The sequence below is a fragment of the Zingiber officinale genome, chromosome 10A, assembly GCF_018446385.1.
Source record: "Zingiber officinale cultivar Zhangliang chromosome 10A, Zo_v1.1, whole genome shotgun sequence".
In the NCBI taxonomy this organism is placed as follows: Eukaryota; Viridiplantae; Streptophyta; class Magnoliopsida; order Zingiberales; family Zingiberaceae; genus Zingiber; species Zingiber officinale.
This window is the reverse complement of record NC_056004.1, coordinates 12,525,867-12,542,922: the sequence shown is the minus strand read 5'-3', so window position 1 is coordinate 12,542,922 and position 17,056 is coordinate 12,525,867. Positions and strand designations below refer to the sequence as shown.

Sequence of the window (17,056 nt, the reverse complement as noted above, 5' to 3'; positions counted from 1 at the left end):
TTCTTCTCTTAATCATGGTTTTATCTTTATCTATAATATCCATTCTCTATTTAACAATAACTCATGATGGTCTAGTGGAAATTCCATAATCCTTAGCTTAAGAAGGTTCAAGGTTCAATCCTTGACCAATACTTTATATATATATATATATATTTTCCATCTTATCTTCTTTTATTATTAAGAGAAAATCTTCACATACTTAGCTTAAGAAGTTCGTGGGTGTTACATCTGCCAAAGCAGAGCAACACATATTATCTTGGTAGGGTACGGAGGGACAATCTTGGTCCCGCCTATCAACGCATGGGTGAGTACAAACTCAATTAGATTGAGTATTCCTAGTTTACTCGGTTGAATCGAGTATAACTATAGGCATTCTTCCAACGGTTGGAAAGGTAGGACAAAATCACGTTTATATTAATTCTCGGGCGTATTAGCCAAAGCTAACTCAAGTTTTAATATCAATGCGAATCTTGATCATATAAACAAGAGTTGCATAGAGATGTAATTGGTAATCATTACCTACCGATCATACTAATTCTTGGGCGTATTAGCCAAAGCTAACTCAAGGGTTAGTATGATGTGTATCTTGTCCCACATGAACTATAAAATTGAGTGAGAGCATCATTTAGTTAAAGGCCTAATTAAATGATTTAAAGAATATGATATTTATTTCTGCATTTATTTCTGTTGTAGATTACCATGACGTCGAATATGAACACCTTCTCCCTGCGATCTATCCTTGAGAAGGACAAGCTCAACGGAGCAAACTTCCTGGACTGGTACAGGAACCTGAGAATAGTTCTCACCCAAGAATGTAAACTGTATATTCTGGCGCAGCCCATTCCGGAGGCTCCTCCTGCCAATGCCCCGCGAGCTGACCGAGATGCTTTCAAGAAGCATCAAGATGATGCATTAGATGTGTCTTGTCTAATGCTCGCGACCATGAACTCTGAGCTTCAGAAGCAACATGAGTTGATGGGCGCTTACGATATGGTTGAACATCTTCGTCAATTGTATCAATGTCAAGCGAGGCATGAGAGATTTGAGATCTCAAGGGCATTGTTTCAGTGCAAGATGTCAGACGGGGCTCCTGTAGGCCCATATGTACTCAAAATGATTGGGTACATAGAGAACCTACAAAGGTTGGGGTTCCCACTAGGCCAAAAGCTGGCCACTGACCTAATCTTGCAATCCTTGCCGGATAGCTACAGTCAGTTCGTTCTAAACTACAACATGAACGAGATTGACAAGCCACTACCCGAGCTGCTTAACATGTTAAGAACTGCTGAGCTAAACCTTAAGAAGGTTAAGCCCAACACTGTTCTGATGGTTCAGAAACACAAGGGCAAGGGCAAGCCCAAAGGCAAGGGAAAGTCCCAAGCCAAGGGCAAAGGCAAGGCACTGAAGCCTAAAGGAGGGGTCGCCAAGGATGCTACCTGCTTCTACTGCGGTCAGACCTGGCACTGGAAGAGGAACTGCAAAGTATACTTGGAGGATCTTAAGAAGAAGCGAAGTGAGACTTCCACTTCAGGTATATATGTTATAGAAGTCAATCTATCTATTTCTACATCATGGGTATTAGATACTGGATGTGCTTCTCACATTTGTACTGATGTGCAGGCGCTGAGAAATAGCAGGGCATTGACAAAGGGCGAGGTGGACCTACGAGTAGGCAATGGAGCACGGGTTGCTGCTATTGCTGTAGGGACTTATTTTCTATCTCTGCCCTCTGGGGTACTAGAGTTAGTAGATTGTTGTTATGTGCCTGCATTAACTAAGAACATTATATCAGTTTCTTGTTTGGATAAGAAAGGTTTCTCGTTTACAATAAAGAACAAATGTTGTTCCGTCTTTTTAAACGATATGTTCTATTGTAGTGCACCTTTGATAAACGGACTCTATATTCTAGACCTTGAGAGCCCTATCTATAACATAAATACCAAGAGGTTCAAGTCAAATGACATGAACCAAACCTACCTCTGGCACTATCGCTTAGGTCATATAAATGACAAGCGCTTATCCCAGCTCCATAAGGATGGTTTGCTCGACTCATTTGATTTTGAATCATATGAGATATGCGAGTCATGCCTACGAGGCAAGATGACCAAGACTCCCTTTAGTGGGCACAGCGAGAGAGCGACTGATTTGTTAGGACTCATACATAGTGATGTATGTGGCCCTTTCAATGTCGCTGCTAGAGGCGGTTATAGGTACTTCATCACATTTACTGATGACTTCAGTAGATATGGTTATGTGTACTTGATGACACATAAATCTGAATCCTTTGAAAAATTCAAAGAATTCAAGAATGAAGTACAGAACCAGCTTGGCAAGAGTATTAAGATACTTCGATCAGATCGAGGTGGAGAATACCTTAGCCATGAGTTTCGTGACTACCTAGCTGAGTGTGGGATTCTATCCCAACTCACTCCTCTTGGAACACCACAGTGGAATGGTGTATCCGAAAGGAGGAATCGTACCTTATTAGATATGGTACGATCTATGATGAGTCACACAGATCTTCCGACATATCTATGGGGATATGCTCTAGACACGGCAGCTTTAATTCTCAACCGAGTTCCATCCAAGGCCGTGATAAAGACACCATACAGGATATGGACTGGGAGAGATGCCCAAGTGTCTTTCATGAGGATTTGGGGATGTGAGGCCTATGTTAGACGTCAAGTCTCAGATAAATTAGGACCCAAATCCGACATGTGCTACTTTATAGGATATCCCAAGGAAACTAAGAGATATTACTTCTACATTCCCAGTCAGCACAAGATAGTTGTGGTAAATACTGGAGTCTTTCTAGAAAGGGACTTTGTTTCTAGAAAGACTAGTGGGAGTACATTCGATCTTGAAGAAGTTCAACATGCGGATCCTAGCACTGAAGCCTCGATGGAAGTTGAACTGGAACCACAAAGTGTTGTGGATGATGTTGTTCCACAAAGAGTTGAGGAACAACAACCAGTTCAAGTAGACATACCTCTTCGCAGGTCTGATAGGGTACGTCGTCATCCTGAGAGATACTCATTTCTCTTGTCTGACCATGATGACGTTGTGCTCATAGAGGATGAGCCTGCCACCTATCAAGAAGCTGTGATGAGACCAGATTTCGAGAAATGGCTAGAAGCTATGAGATCCGAAATTGATTCCATGTACATCAACCAAGTATGGACTTTGGTTGATCCACCTGAAGGGGTAAAACCCATTGGGTGTAAGTGGGTCTTTAAGAGAAAGACTGACATGGCTAGACTTATTTATAAGGGTCGCTTGGTAGCTAAAGGTTTCAAGCAGATTCATGGTATTGACTATGATGAAACCTTTTTTCCAGTAGCGATGTTTAAGTCAATTCGGATCATGCTTGCTATTGCAGCTTACCACGATTACGAGATCTGGCAGATGGATGTCAAAACCGCGTTTCTGAATGGAAACCTACTCGAGGATGTGTACATGACACAACCTGAGGGTTTTGTAGATCCAAAGCATACTAGCAGAGTATGCAAGCTGCATAGGTCCATTTATGGACTAAAGCAAGCTTCTCGGAGCTGGAATCTTCGATTTGATGATGCAATCAAACAGTTTAGTTTCATCAAGAAAGAAGATGAACCTTGTGTCTACAAGAAGGTTGTAGGGGGCATAGTTGTCTTCCTTATATTGTATGTGGATGACATACTACTCATTGGGAAAGACATCCCTTTACTTCAGTCTGTCAAGACTTGGCTAGGGACATGTTTCTCAATGAAGGACTTAGGTGAGGCATCCCGCATTTTAGGGATACAAATATATAGAGATATATCTAAGAGATTGCTTGGCCTAAGTTAGAGTACATACATTGACAAGGTACTCCTTCGGTTTGCCATGCAGAACTCCAAGAAGGGATTTCTGCCGATGTCACATGGCGTGAGTCTTTCGAAGACTCAAGGTTCCTCTTCTAGAGAGGAGAGAGATCGCATGGATCAGATCCCTTATGCCTCAACCATAGGATCGATCATGTACGCCATGCTATGTACTCGACCTGATGTCTCGTATGCTTTGAGCATGACGAGCAGATACCAGTCAGATCCAGGTGAAAGTCACTGGATAGCGGTCAAGAATATTCTTAAGTACTTAAGAAGGACTAAAGAATATTTCTTGATATATAGAGGCAATGATGAGCTAGCTGTAAAGGGTTACAGTGATGCTAGCTTCCAGACCGACCAGGATGACTATAGATCGCAGTCGGGGTGCGTGTTTTGCATTAATGGTGGTGCTGTGAGCTGGAAGAGTTCGAAGCAGGACATAGTAACTGATTCTACGACAGAGGCCGATTATATTGCTGCATCAGAGGTAGCATAGGAGGCAGTTTGGATTCGCAAGTTCATCACTGAACTTGGGGTGGTTCCTAGCATTGCTGACCCTATTGAGCTCTATTGTGACAACAATGGAGCTATAGCACAGGCGAAGGAACCTCGCTCACACCTACGAACCAAACACATACTACGACGCTTTCATCTCATTCGAGAGATCATCGAGAGAGGAGATGTGAAGATTTGCAGAGTACCTACAGAGGCTAACATTGCAGATCCCTTGACCAAGGCTTTGGCACAAAGGAAGCATGATGGTCACACTAGGTCATTTGGGCTTAGAGCATTGATGTGCGTAGATTATATACTCTTTTATGCATATTTTTACACACATTTACATACTTTGTGCATGCTTGATCTATGCATTTTTATACTTCCAGCTTTCCTTTTAGCATATTTACTCTTTTGGTTCGGAGATCTGCTTTTTTTGCATTTTCTGTACACAGGAGTCGAAATTGGTGAAGACTATGCGTCCTCGGGCAAGCTTGGAAGGAATTGAAGGGAGAGAGCATCAGGCTGTGTACCACACACGGCCGTGTAGTTTTAACAGGAAGGGAAGAGGACATGGCCATGTGAATCTCATACGGTCGTGTCTTGATTTGAAGAAATTAGAGCAGATGCCTTACATGGCCGTGTAGATCTACACGGCCGTGTGAGGTTTCCAGAGGCCAAGCAGGTGGCGGCCGTGTGCACCACACGGCCGTGTAGCATTTCCAGAGAACAGAAGGGTCCTGGCCGTGTGAGTCACACGGCCAAGCAGCTTTGGCAGAGAAGGAATTGGACATGGTCATGTGAATCTCATACGACCGTGTCATGGGGCCGTGTGGCGCCCGATTTCCTCCTCTATTTAAACCCTCCTTCATGAATTGAAAGGGGATCTCTCCCACTTTGGGAGAAGGCAAGATTTGGTGGTATCCTCCCATTCTTGGGAGGATTTCTGGGCGATTCGAGGGGAGTTCTTGACTATTTCGACTCCGGAGCGAGGATTGGATCCGAAGACGAGGCTTTTTCGTAGATAAGTTTTCTCTTTCCCCCTTTTCTTGGTTTCTTGGATTGGGGATTTAAGAAATGCTTGTAATCTTTATTTCTTCGGGTATTCTTCCTCGATTCATGGAGTAGATCTTGTATTCTAGGATTAAGGGAGTATTTGTATGATGGATTGATGCAATCTCTTATGGATTTGCCATTTTCTTGTTTCAATGACATTGTCTTGCTTGTATCAATTAGATCTTGAATGATTAATGTTGATTTGTGCTTAATTCTCATTCTTGATTGATTGTTTGGATTTCTTGTGGACTTTGTAAAGATAAACTCTCACTCGATCATCCGAGGGATCCACGTGACAGGTGCAAGCCCGTGTAAGGACGTTTGAGAGATAATCTTGAAGAGGAAATAGGAATATTCAAGAGAGTAGGATGGATCTTGTGATTAGTTTCTTGTATCTTGATAGATTAATAAGTTGTGGGCTTCTATGTTGATATCCAAGGAAGGCATAGTAATAGGTGCGCTTCTGTGTAAGGACAACATAGGTTCACGTCTAATTGATCATATTTAGATACATTTCTCAGTCCTTAGCCGGTTATCTATTGCAAGAGAGAACCGGCAACTTTGTACAAGTGTTTGGCAATTGAGGGATAAGAATTGGTGAACCATTTACATTCAAGAAATCATACAAAGAAACCGAAACTCCTAGAATCTCCCTTTATCATAACCCAAAACACTAAACTCTTGTTTGTTGATCCTTAATATTAGATTTGTTTACCTTCACTTTGCATTTGAAATAATTGGATAGTCGTTTAGCTAATTCGCATTGAGACATTTCTAGTGCTTATTCCAGTCCCTGTGGATACGATAATCTTTTATATTACTTGCAACATTTCCGTACACTTGCGGAGCGTAACAAGTTGTTGCCGGGGACTGCGCTATAACATTAGGAATTATCAATTGAGTTAGACTAAACATAACATTTGTTTTCCTTTCATATTGCATAGTTGTAACTAATCATTAGATTTCTGTTTTTACTTCCTTGTATAACTTTTACTTCTTGTTAATTCTTTTTGTACAAATTCGATTCTGCATTTTTGATTCTTTTATTTTTCTTTTTCTGTTGAATTGTCATTTGCTATCTTGTTCTTATGTATGCGAAGATCTAACTTTGCAGGGGAATTCTTTCCTTTTGACCCTGAGATTGACAGAACTTTCCATAAAAAAGAATTCTGCAAAGGCAAATTGAAGAACAAGAACATTTGAACATGGCGAATAGACCACTCAAGGATTATGCAGCACCTTATCCAAGAGGTTTTCGATCTATTATTTCAAGACCTTCAGTGGAAGTTAATAACTTTGAGATCAAACCCGCAATTATATCTATGGTGCAGCAGAACGAATTTGGTGGAGGACCTCATGAAGACCCCAATCAACACTTAGAGGTCTTTTATGAAATATGTGGTACCATGAAAATGAATGGAGTTCCTTCAGAAGCAGTTAGATTATTATTATTTGGGTTTTCTTTAAGAGATAGGGCAAAGCATGTTGGGTTCATCGGGCTGCGAAAACCGCTTTTTCGCGTCGCGGAAACCCCGAGTCACCCAAAGCCATGGATCTCGTGCAAAGATTCGTAAACAAAACTTTTCGAAAAACCTTTTTCTTGTACGAGTTTGTAAAAACTTTAGATCTACACTAAAGTTAAGATTATTACCCTTGATGCGCGCCCTACGCGAATCCCGCTCTTCCAAGGTGTTGCCGGATCTCAAGACCGTCAAGCGCCGGTCCTCTAGAAGTATCCACACGGACAACTTAGATGGAGAAAACCTCACACAAAGGTGTGCTAGCACCTTGGTAAGGTTCGGCCAAGTAAGGAGGAGAGGGAGAGGGAGAGCTTGAGAGGAAGGAGGAAGAAGATACACCCACTTGAATGAAAAACAAATTCACATTCACCAACAAAGTGGCCGACCACTCTCCATGGTAAAACCACCAAATTAATTGCATTAATTGCAATTAATATGAAACCATTAAGAGTTGTAACCCCCATGAGGTGGCACTCTAGGATGATGTGGATCAACACTATTGGTCCACATCTTGCCACCTCACTAAATGACATGGCAACAAGTGTAACCTCCTCATTTAATGTGGGCCGGCCACATTAAATGCTATGGAGGCTTGTAACCTCCATGAGGTGGCACACATTGATGATGTGGAGCAATCCTATTGGTCCACATCTTGCCAACTCACTAGTGATGTGGCAAAAAGTCAAGTCAAACATGACTTTTTCTCTTCCTCTTAAATCAAGTCAAACTTGATCAAATCTCTCTCATGGTTGATCTAATCCAACCATATGATTCAAGCCAACTTAATATAATGAATCTAATTCATTAAATTAAGTTGATTTAATGAGTCATAATCTAAATTAGACTCATTAAATACATGAATCAACTAGAGTCCAACTCAATTAGCCCAATTTGGATTACTCTTAATCCAATATGATTCATCAAATGAATCTAATCCTCTTGGTTCATCATATGAACCTAATCTCCATCTAATTGTCCTAAGTGTGTGACCCTATAGGTTCTTGTAACGTTGGCAATGCCCTAAAACCATTTAGGAGCATAAGTAATGAGCGGTATCTAGCAACACATCATTACTACCCAAGTTACAAGAATGTTGAGATCCAACATCACCTTATGACTACTAATTGTGACTCCTCACAATATGTGACAAATGTCCTTCTATCCTAGACATCTAGATTGATCAATGTGAGGCATAGACCGTGTCATCCTCTAATCAATCTAAATCTTGAACTCCAAGTAGACTCACTCGATCAAATGAGCTCAACATCTAATGTTGACTCATTTGGGCATGGCCATGCACTTAGTGGTCTCACTCTATCAAGAATACCGATGTCGCTCCCGTCATATGGGAGGGATAGATCCCATCTACATCACTCACATCCCTCTACATAATTCGTTATATACCCAGTAATCGCCTTTATAGTCCACCCAGTTACGGGTGACGTTTGATGAAACCAAAGTACATAACTCCTTATGTAGGGATCCATGGTGACTTCAGGTCTAAGGACTAATAGTCATACTAATAGCCACATGAGAAAGTATATGACACTCATATAACGATCCATGATACTTTCTCATGGCGGGTCATTCAGTATACATTCTCCAATGCATACCCATGTGTCAACTTGATATCTCCATATCCATGACTTGTGAGATCAAGTCATCGAGTTGACCTACATGCTAGTCTTATTGCATTAACATTGTCCCTGAATGTTAATACTCGACTAGGAATGATTTAGAGTAGTGTTCCCTATATCATCTCACTATCGATTCAACTAATCGATTGATATAGGTATGAACCTTCTACTCAAGGACGCTATTATACTTAGTCTATCTGACACTAATACAATTAAGTATAATAACCAAACAAATGCCTTTATTAATATATAAGAATATGATATACATGAGTCCATACAATCATCAAATGATTGGCTCTAGGGCTCTAACTAACAAAGCAATGGCTGAATTCTTTGCCCCCTAATAGCATCACCACTTGGGAGCAGTGTGAGCAACAGTTTCTTGATAAATTCTATCCACCAAGCAAAACAGCTCATACGAGGAATTTAATTGCAAGCTTCAAGCAAACTGACTCAGAATCTCTTTTTGAAGCATGGGATAGATATAATAGTATGCTCAGACAATGCCCACATCATGGGTTGGAAAGATGGTTAGTGTTGCACATTTTATAATGGTATCAACTATCATACCAAAGTGTCCCTTGATTCAGCTGCTGGAGGGGCACTTATGAATAAAAGTTTAGATGAAGCTGAAGAAATTATTGACAATGTAGCACAAAATCATCATCAATGGGCAAATGAAAGAAGTGGTGGCTATTCTTCTGTAAACCCAACAATTAAAACATCAGGGAAGTTTGATGTAGATGCAGTCACTCTTTTGTCTGCAAAATTGGACGCTCTTACAAAGAAATTTGAGAATATAGGGACTAGTGCTAATATGGTCAATGCTATTAGTACATCTTGTGAAGTATGTGGGAGTTCAGAGCACTCAAATGACTCATGTCCATTGGGAGCTATCACTGCACAAATCAATCAACTGGAACAATGTGATGCAATCATGAGTTACAATCAAAGGTAGAACAACCCATACTCAAATACTTATAACCCTGGATGGAAGAGCCATCCCAATTTTTCTTACAGAAATAATCAAGATCAAGGACCATCTATGGGGGCAAGACCAAATTTTCAAGCTGGGCAACAAAATTTTCAACATCTATCTTCTCAAGGCTTACCAAAGTCAAATATTGAAAAGATGCTTGAAGAAATTATCTCAAGTCGGAATGAAATGAAGCAAGATTTAGCAAAGCTCATTCAGAGAATGGATAATTCTGAAAAGCATCAAAAGATCCAGGATAGTCAAATTGCCCAACTAGCTTCCTCATCATCCAGAGCACCAGGACAACTTTTAGGAAAACCTTATGTGAATCCTATGGAGCATTGCAATAGAATTGAGCTTAGGAGCGGACGGACCTTGGGAGACTCCCAAGTGACTGCTCCAAAAGGGATACAAAAAGAAGAAGAGCTCTCTCCTCTTATACCAAATCAGATTCAAGCTAATGAGAAGAGTACCATTGAGGTTGAAGAGACTCTTCCACTGAACCATCAGAGCAAAGCTGTCCCTTTTCCTGAGAGACTTACAATGCTCAAGAAAGATGAAGAATTTGGCAAGTTTTTAGAAAAAGTTAAGGAAATTTGTGTAGAGGTACCTCTTATTGATGTTATTCTTCAAATGCCTAGATTTACCAAATTCCTGAAGGATCTCATGTCAAACAAGAGAAGAAGAGGAGAGGTTGAGACAATTGCGCTTAGTGAGGAATGTAGTGCTATTTTGGAGAAGAACACTTCCCCAAAACTAAAGGACCCAGGGAGCTTTTATATTCCTTGCAACATAGGAAAAGAATTTTTTGAAAAAGCTTTTTGTGATTTGGGGGCAAGTGTTAGCCTCATTCCCTATTCAATTTGTAATAAATTAGGTCTCAAAAACATTAAACTTACTACTATGGCACTTCAACTTGCCGATCATTCCTGTAGGTACCCATTGGGTATTATAGAAGATGTGCCAGTAGAGGTGGATGGAAATGTTATTCCCACAGATTTTGTCGTGTTGAACATGGAAGAGGACCCCAGGATTCCTATCATATTAGGAAGACCTTTCCTTGCTACAGCTGGAGCTATAATTGATGTCAAAAATCATAAGCTTTCTTTGGTAATTGGTAAGGAAAGGTTGGAATATGATTTATCTAATATCTCAAACCATGTCTCGTCTCTTTTAAATGCTTGTAGCAGGACAAGCATTTATAAACTTGAGGAATGGAATTTCCATCCTCATGGAAGGCCACCAAACGAAGGAGACAATGTGGTGGAAGATGTTGGGAGGAGATCTCCCAACAAAAACGAAAAGTATATCTGTCCTCCAAGGGCGAAGAAAAGAAGTGAATGATTAAGTTTGGTTGAGCTAAAGACCTTAAACAAGCGTTTCTTGGGAGGCAACCCAAGGGTTCTTTTAGTTAGTTTTGATTTGTATTTTAATTTCTTTTAGTTTGATGCAATTTTTTGATTTTGTTTTCAGGTTAGGTGCAAAACAGAGCCCGACCGTGTGCTATACACGGCCAGGCAAAGGTTGCAGAGAAGGGAAGTGCTTGGGCCGTGTCATCTAGACACGGCCGTGTAGGATCTCCCGAGGAGAAAAAGGTCTAGGTCGTGTCTCAAACACGGCCGTGTAAAGAATCCCGAGAAGAAAGATGGAGAGGCCGTGTCCCAGACACGGCCGTGCGAAGAATCCAGAGAAGGAAGAGGGGGAGGTCATGTGGATCTGCACGGCCCGTGTAGGAGAGTTCTTAAAGTCTTCTTTCTACCTTACACGGCCAGATCTTGGCCGTGTTCCGCACACCCCCAACTCTCCAAAACATCTCTTTCTCTCCCAATCTCTTAAAAACTCCTCTCTAATCTCTCAAGATCTCTTAGATCCGGATTCTCCTCCTCTCTAAGACTTGGACTTTTTGTTCTCCTAACCTAAGATCTTTGCTCTTTGAAGTTTTGTTTTTGAGTTCTATTTTTCCAACCCTAGATAATTCTTCCCCTATCTAAACTCATCAAGATGTCCAACATTTTGAAGAAACTTCGCAAAGGAGGTGGTGGATCCAGTGGAGACAAAGAGAAGGAGCCATCAAGGGACAAAGGAAAACAACCAGTGAAGGGCAAAGGCAAAAGGACTTCACGCAACGAAGGTAATGACAATGAATTCAATATTGTGTTTAAGAATGATGATCAAGTAACTAAATTTGCAATTCTTGTCAATAGAAAGATAGTGTGTACTAGATATATGGACCCAACTGTTCTTGATATGCTTGGAATTAGGGAAGATGTAGATTTGATGATTGAGTTTTTGGATTGGAGTGATATTATGTACACACATTTGCCTACATATCCTCGTCTTGTTTTGGAATTTTTAAGTTCATTGGATGTCCATTTTACTAATGAAGATGATTATTTTGGAAAAATCTCATTTAGACTAATGAATCAAGAATTTCTATGGGCATTTAGTGACTTTAATTCTTGTTTTGGATTAACCACCGGTAGCCCTCGTAGGTTTGATCCAAGGTTTAATTGGAATCATTTTTGGAATGCAATAACTGGGTTAGATCAACCTTATGAGCCTTCAAGAGCTAAGGCCTCCCATATGCAAAACCCCATCTTTAGGTATCTACATAGAGTCATGGGTAAAACTATTTTTGGTAGGGGAGAGAGTGATGGGGTGGTTAAAAAGATAGAGCTTTATGCTTTATGGGCTATGCTTTATAAGGTTGAATTTGATTCTGGTTTTCATTTTGTTCAAACCTTATTAAGATCTGCTAGGGCATCATCGGGATCAATTGTTTTTGGTGGTTTGATTACCCGAATAGCTTATAATTTAAATCTTGATGTTGATGGGTTGGAAATAATTCATGGTAATGACATGATTGACATTGATGCATGTCTTGCTATGAAAATGATCGTTCGGGATGAGAATGGTTTCGCGTTTCCTAGGAGGAGTGGTTCTCCTTTACCCCTTCCTTTTCCTGAACGAACTACTATTCGTAACCCGACTAATTGGGTAATTTCTGAGTTAGATTTTGAGGATAACCCTTCTATACCTGGAGACACTGAGCCACATCATGAGCCCTCGTCATCTGGACACCCGCAGCCTTCTAGTTTTATGGAGTCTGCTAGGCATTCTTTTGCATATGGCACGGGATCTTCTAGGTTTGATTTTTCAGATTTTCGTACGTCTCTAGAATCACTTCATGAGAAGCAAGATGCCCAATGAAAAATGTTGGAGGGGCGCTTCTCTTTATCTGATGATCAGTTTAGGGAGGTACAAAATCATTTTCAGTTTACGAGGAATTTTCAAGGTCAAGTGGCTGAGTTTGTGCAGGATTATGATACTGATCAGGCTAGGATGAGAGATTTTATGCAGAGCATGATGCTTACTAGCCAACAAGTAGATGCTTTATATGAGTATCATAGATCCTTGGGTGAGATTCCAGGTTTTCCAAGTTTTCCTATTGGCCAACCACATCGTAGACCTCCTTTCCCTCGTCCACCTCCACCTCCTCCACCATATTGATTTCATCGGGATGATGAAAAGTTTAAGTCTGGGGGGGTGTCATGTACTGTTTAGTTTGGTTTTCAGTTTTTAGTTTTTGTTAGTTTTTCATGTTAGTTCTTATTTTCATTGCTTGTTGCTTTATTTTGCTTGTTTTTGAAATAATCATGGAAAAAAAAAAAATTTTGAGAACATCAAATCTTCACTTATATGCTTTCTTGGATTCAAGTGAAATGTTAGTACGATTATTGTCTTGATTCATGATGTTCGAATGATGCTAGTAGTAAACTTTGTGTAGTTCTTTTTTCTATCTTGGGAAGCATTAATAAGCTGAGAATCTTATGGTGATGAGTTTTAGTTTTGGTTCAACCTTAAGGATTTTATCTTCACTACACTTGTGCTTGATGCTTGAATAGTTGATGTCATTGAAATAGTCATGATTCATCTTGTTTGCTTAGCACTTGGTTTCCATGGTGATTTCTCAACTTTCATTTTGGTTACTGGATGAGGCTCAAATCATTAAAGCTCATTTGGAAAAATCAAAATATCCCAACATGTGTGCTAAAAGTACATTTGTGAATACGTTTTGCACAATGCAAACACTTAAAAAAAATAATAATAAGGGATATAAAAAACAGTTGTCATGAGTGGAATCTAGCAAGTCACCCCTTTGAGACCTAGTTAGGTTACTGGGGAAATGACTGCTTAGCTTCCCTTGAGATTGAGCACACCTTTGAGACCTTGGGTTAGTTGAGAAATATGAACCAAGTGAATGGTGAGTAAGTGCCTATCACTGGTTACTTGTCTTTCACTGGAAACATTAGGAATTCAAATTTGATGATGACTTGACTAGGACATGGATTGAAACTTGAAGGGTGTTGAGTTACTTTTACACTGTGCACAAGATTCTTATGCTTGAACTATACTTTACTTGTTTCCATGATCACGCTTGTTAATGAAACTTTTTGATAGAGTTAGGAAAGTGCACTAGGTTTTATGAATGTGTTGTAGAACATATGAATTTAGACTGCAGCATTTTGCTTGAGGACAAGCAAAGGTTTAAGTCTGGGGGTGTGATGTGCGTAGATTATATACTCTTTTATGCATGTTTTTACGCACATTTACATACTTTGAGCATGCTTGATCTATGCATTTTTATACTTCCAGCTTTCCTTTTAGCATATTTACTCTTTTGGTTCGGAGATCTGCTTTTTGTGCATTTTCTGTACACAGGAATCAAAATTGGTGAAGACTATGCGTCCTCGGGCAAGCTTGGAAGGAATTGAAGGGAGAGAGCATCAGGCCGTGTACCACACACGACCGTGTAGTTTTAACAGGAAGGGAAGAGGACATGGCCGTGTGAATCTCACACGGCCGTGTCTTGATTTAAAGAAATTAGAGCAGATGCCTTACATGGCCGTGTAGATCTACACGGCCGTGTGAGGTTTCTAGAGGCCAAGCAGGTGGTGGCCGTGTGCACCACACGGCCGTGTAGCATTTCCAGAGAACAGAAGGGTCCTGGCCGTGTGGATCTACACGGTCGTGCTTGGTTGCTTTAAAGAGAAGAGAGCTAGGCCGTGTGAGTCACACGACCGTGCAGCTTTGGCAGAGAAGGAAGAGGACATGACCGTGTGAATCTCACACGGCTATGTCATGGGGCCGTGTGGCGCCCGATTTCCTCCTCTATTTAAACCCTCCTTCATGAATTGAAAGGGGATCTCTCCCCCCTTTGGGAGAAGGCAAGATTTGGTGGTATCCTCCCATTCTTGGGAGGATTTCTGGGCGATACGAGGGGAGTTCTTGACGATTTCGACTCCGGAGCGAGGATTGGATCCGAAGACGAGGCTTTTTCGTAGATATGTTTTCTCTTTCCCCCTTTTCTTGGTTTCTTGGATTGGGGATTTAAGAAATGCTTGTAATCTTTATTTCTTCGGGTATTCTTCCTCGATTCATGGAGTAGATCTTGTATTCTAGGATTAAGGGAGTATTTGTATGATGGATTGATGTAATCTCTTATGGATTTACCATTTTCTTGTTTCAATGACATTGTCTTACTTGTATCAATTAGATCTCGAATGATTAATGTTGATTTGTGCTTAATTCTCATTCTTGATTGATTGTTTGGATTTCTTGTGGACTTTGTAAAGATAAACTCTCACTCGATCATCCGAGGGATCCACGTGACAGGTGCAAGCCCGTGTAAGGACGTTTGAGAGATAATCTTGAAGAGAAAATAGGAATATTCAAGAGAGTAGGAAGGATCTTGTGATTAGTTTCTTGTATCTTGATAGATTAATAAGTTGTGGGCTTCTATGTTGATATCCGAGGAAGGCATAGTAATAGGTGCGCTTCTGTGTAAGGACAACGTAGGTTCACGTCTAATTGATCATATTTAGATACATTTCTCAGTCCTTAGCCGGTTATCTATTGCAAGAGAGAACCGACAACTTTCTACAAGTGTTTGGCAATTGAGGGATAAGAATTGGTGAACCATTTACATTCAAGAAATCTTACAAAGAAACCGAAACTCCTAGAATCTCCCTTTATCATAACCCAAAACACTAAACTCTTGTTTGTTGATCCTTAATATTAGATTTGTTTACCTTCACTTTGCATTTGAAACAATTGGATAGTCGTTTAGCTAATTCGCATTGAGACATTTCTAGTGCTTATTCCAATCCCTGTGGATACGATAATCTTTTATATTACTTGTGACATTTCCGTACACTTGCGGAGCGTAACAAGTTTTTGGCACCGTTGCCGGGGACTGCCCTATAACATTAGGAACTAAATTTTTTGACAGAATCTCCCCTGTACCGATGACCAAATCCATAATACAAACAATATATATGCAGCCACAGGCGGCTGGAACACATTTTTCACAACCATGCAGTAATAAAATCACACTGTAACCAAAGCAACTACTCTAGCAAAAGCAACCAACTACATCACTCCACAAATAATAAAAGTAACCTAATTACAAGTGCGGAATAAACTTAAATACAGTCTCAACTCATAATGACACTTAAGGAAACTAAAAGGATTAGACATAAAGTCTTGACAATTTTTCCAGCTAATTCTGGATCTCTCCACAGTCCAGACATCACACACCTTCATCACCACCACCATACTGTCGCCTCCCTTTCATATCTTAACTTTTCCTTTATCTACAGTAGGAGGAAAGAAAATAAAACTATAAGCGAAAACGCTTAGTAAGTACTAATCTATCTCACAAAAACATCGAAGTGCATAAAAGTAATGCAATAATACTAAAACTGTAATGCTAAAGCATAGCTGCATGTACTCATGGTATACATAAATAAAACTGAATACTAAACATGCTCACTAACTGACAGGAAAGTAATGAAACTACTACTGTAGGCTTAGAATTAAAGAACTAAACTTTTATTGATTCTAAGCATAAACTTGTTTCATTTTCTTATATCCTTATACTAGAAATTAATCTTTTAATTTCTCTTTCACTTTCTTCTTCTTGTTCTTCTTACTTTTCTTATACTAGAAATTAATCTTTTAATTTCTCTTTCACTTTCTTCTTCTTGTTCTTCTTTTCTTTTCTTTTCTTTTCTTTTCTTCTTTGGGCCCAAGCTTAGTACCATCTTTGTTTTGCGCGCTCTCTAATAGTGACTGAGGTAGCGAGCCTCTAGTCCTATGAGATAAAGACCTTGGTCTTACCAGGGCCAAGACCTTGGAATTGGTCACCTGGATTTGTTTAACGACAACCTTGGAAGTCGGGTACTAGCCTCTTAATTTAGTTTACTTGTTATCTCTTTTTAACTAGACCTTGGTCTTTTTCTTTACTCACACTTCTCATAATCCTTTATTAGAGCTTATTAGAATCCTGTAGATATATCTAACAAGTGTAGGATTACAACTAACCAAGCATGCTACATGAAAATAACACAAGGGAAGCCGATCTGAACTCTCTAAGCACGTTATAAAACAAGGCAAAGGAAAGCAAATCTGAACTTACTAATCATGCTATAAAATAGAGAAAAAGAAAGCAACTTTAAGCATACT

The 17,056-nt window shown here is 40.0% G+C and overlaps 1 non-coding gene across 1 annotated transcript; it reads right to left on the bottom strand.

Moving 5' to 3' along the window:
- Positions 1-8,968: 8,968 nt before the first annotated feature.
- LOC122028355 lies at positions 8,969-9,074 on the bottom strand. Its single transcript, XR_006124752.1, has one exon. It is a non-coding gene; the product is annotated as a small nucleolar RNA R71 (small nucleolar RNA).
- Between the last annotated feature and the right edge of the window lie 7,982 nt (positions 9,075-17,056).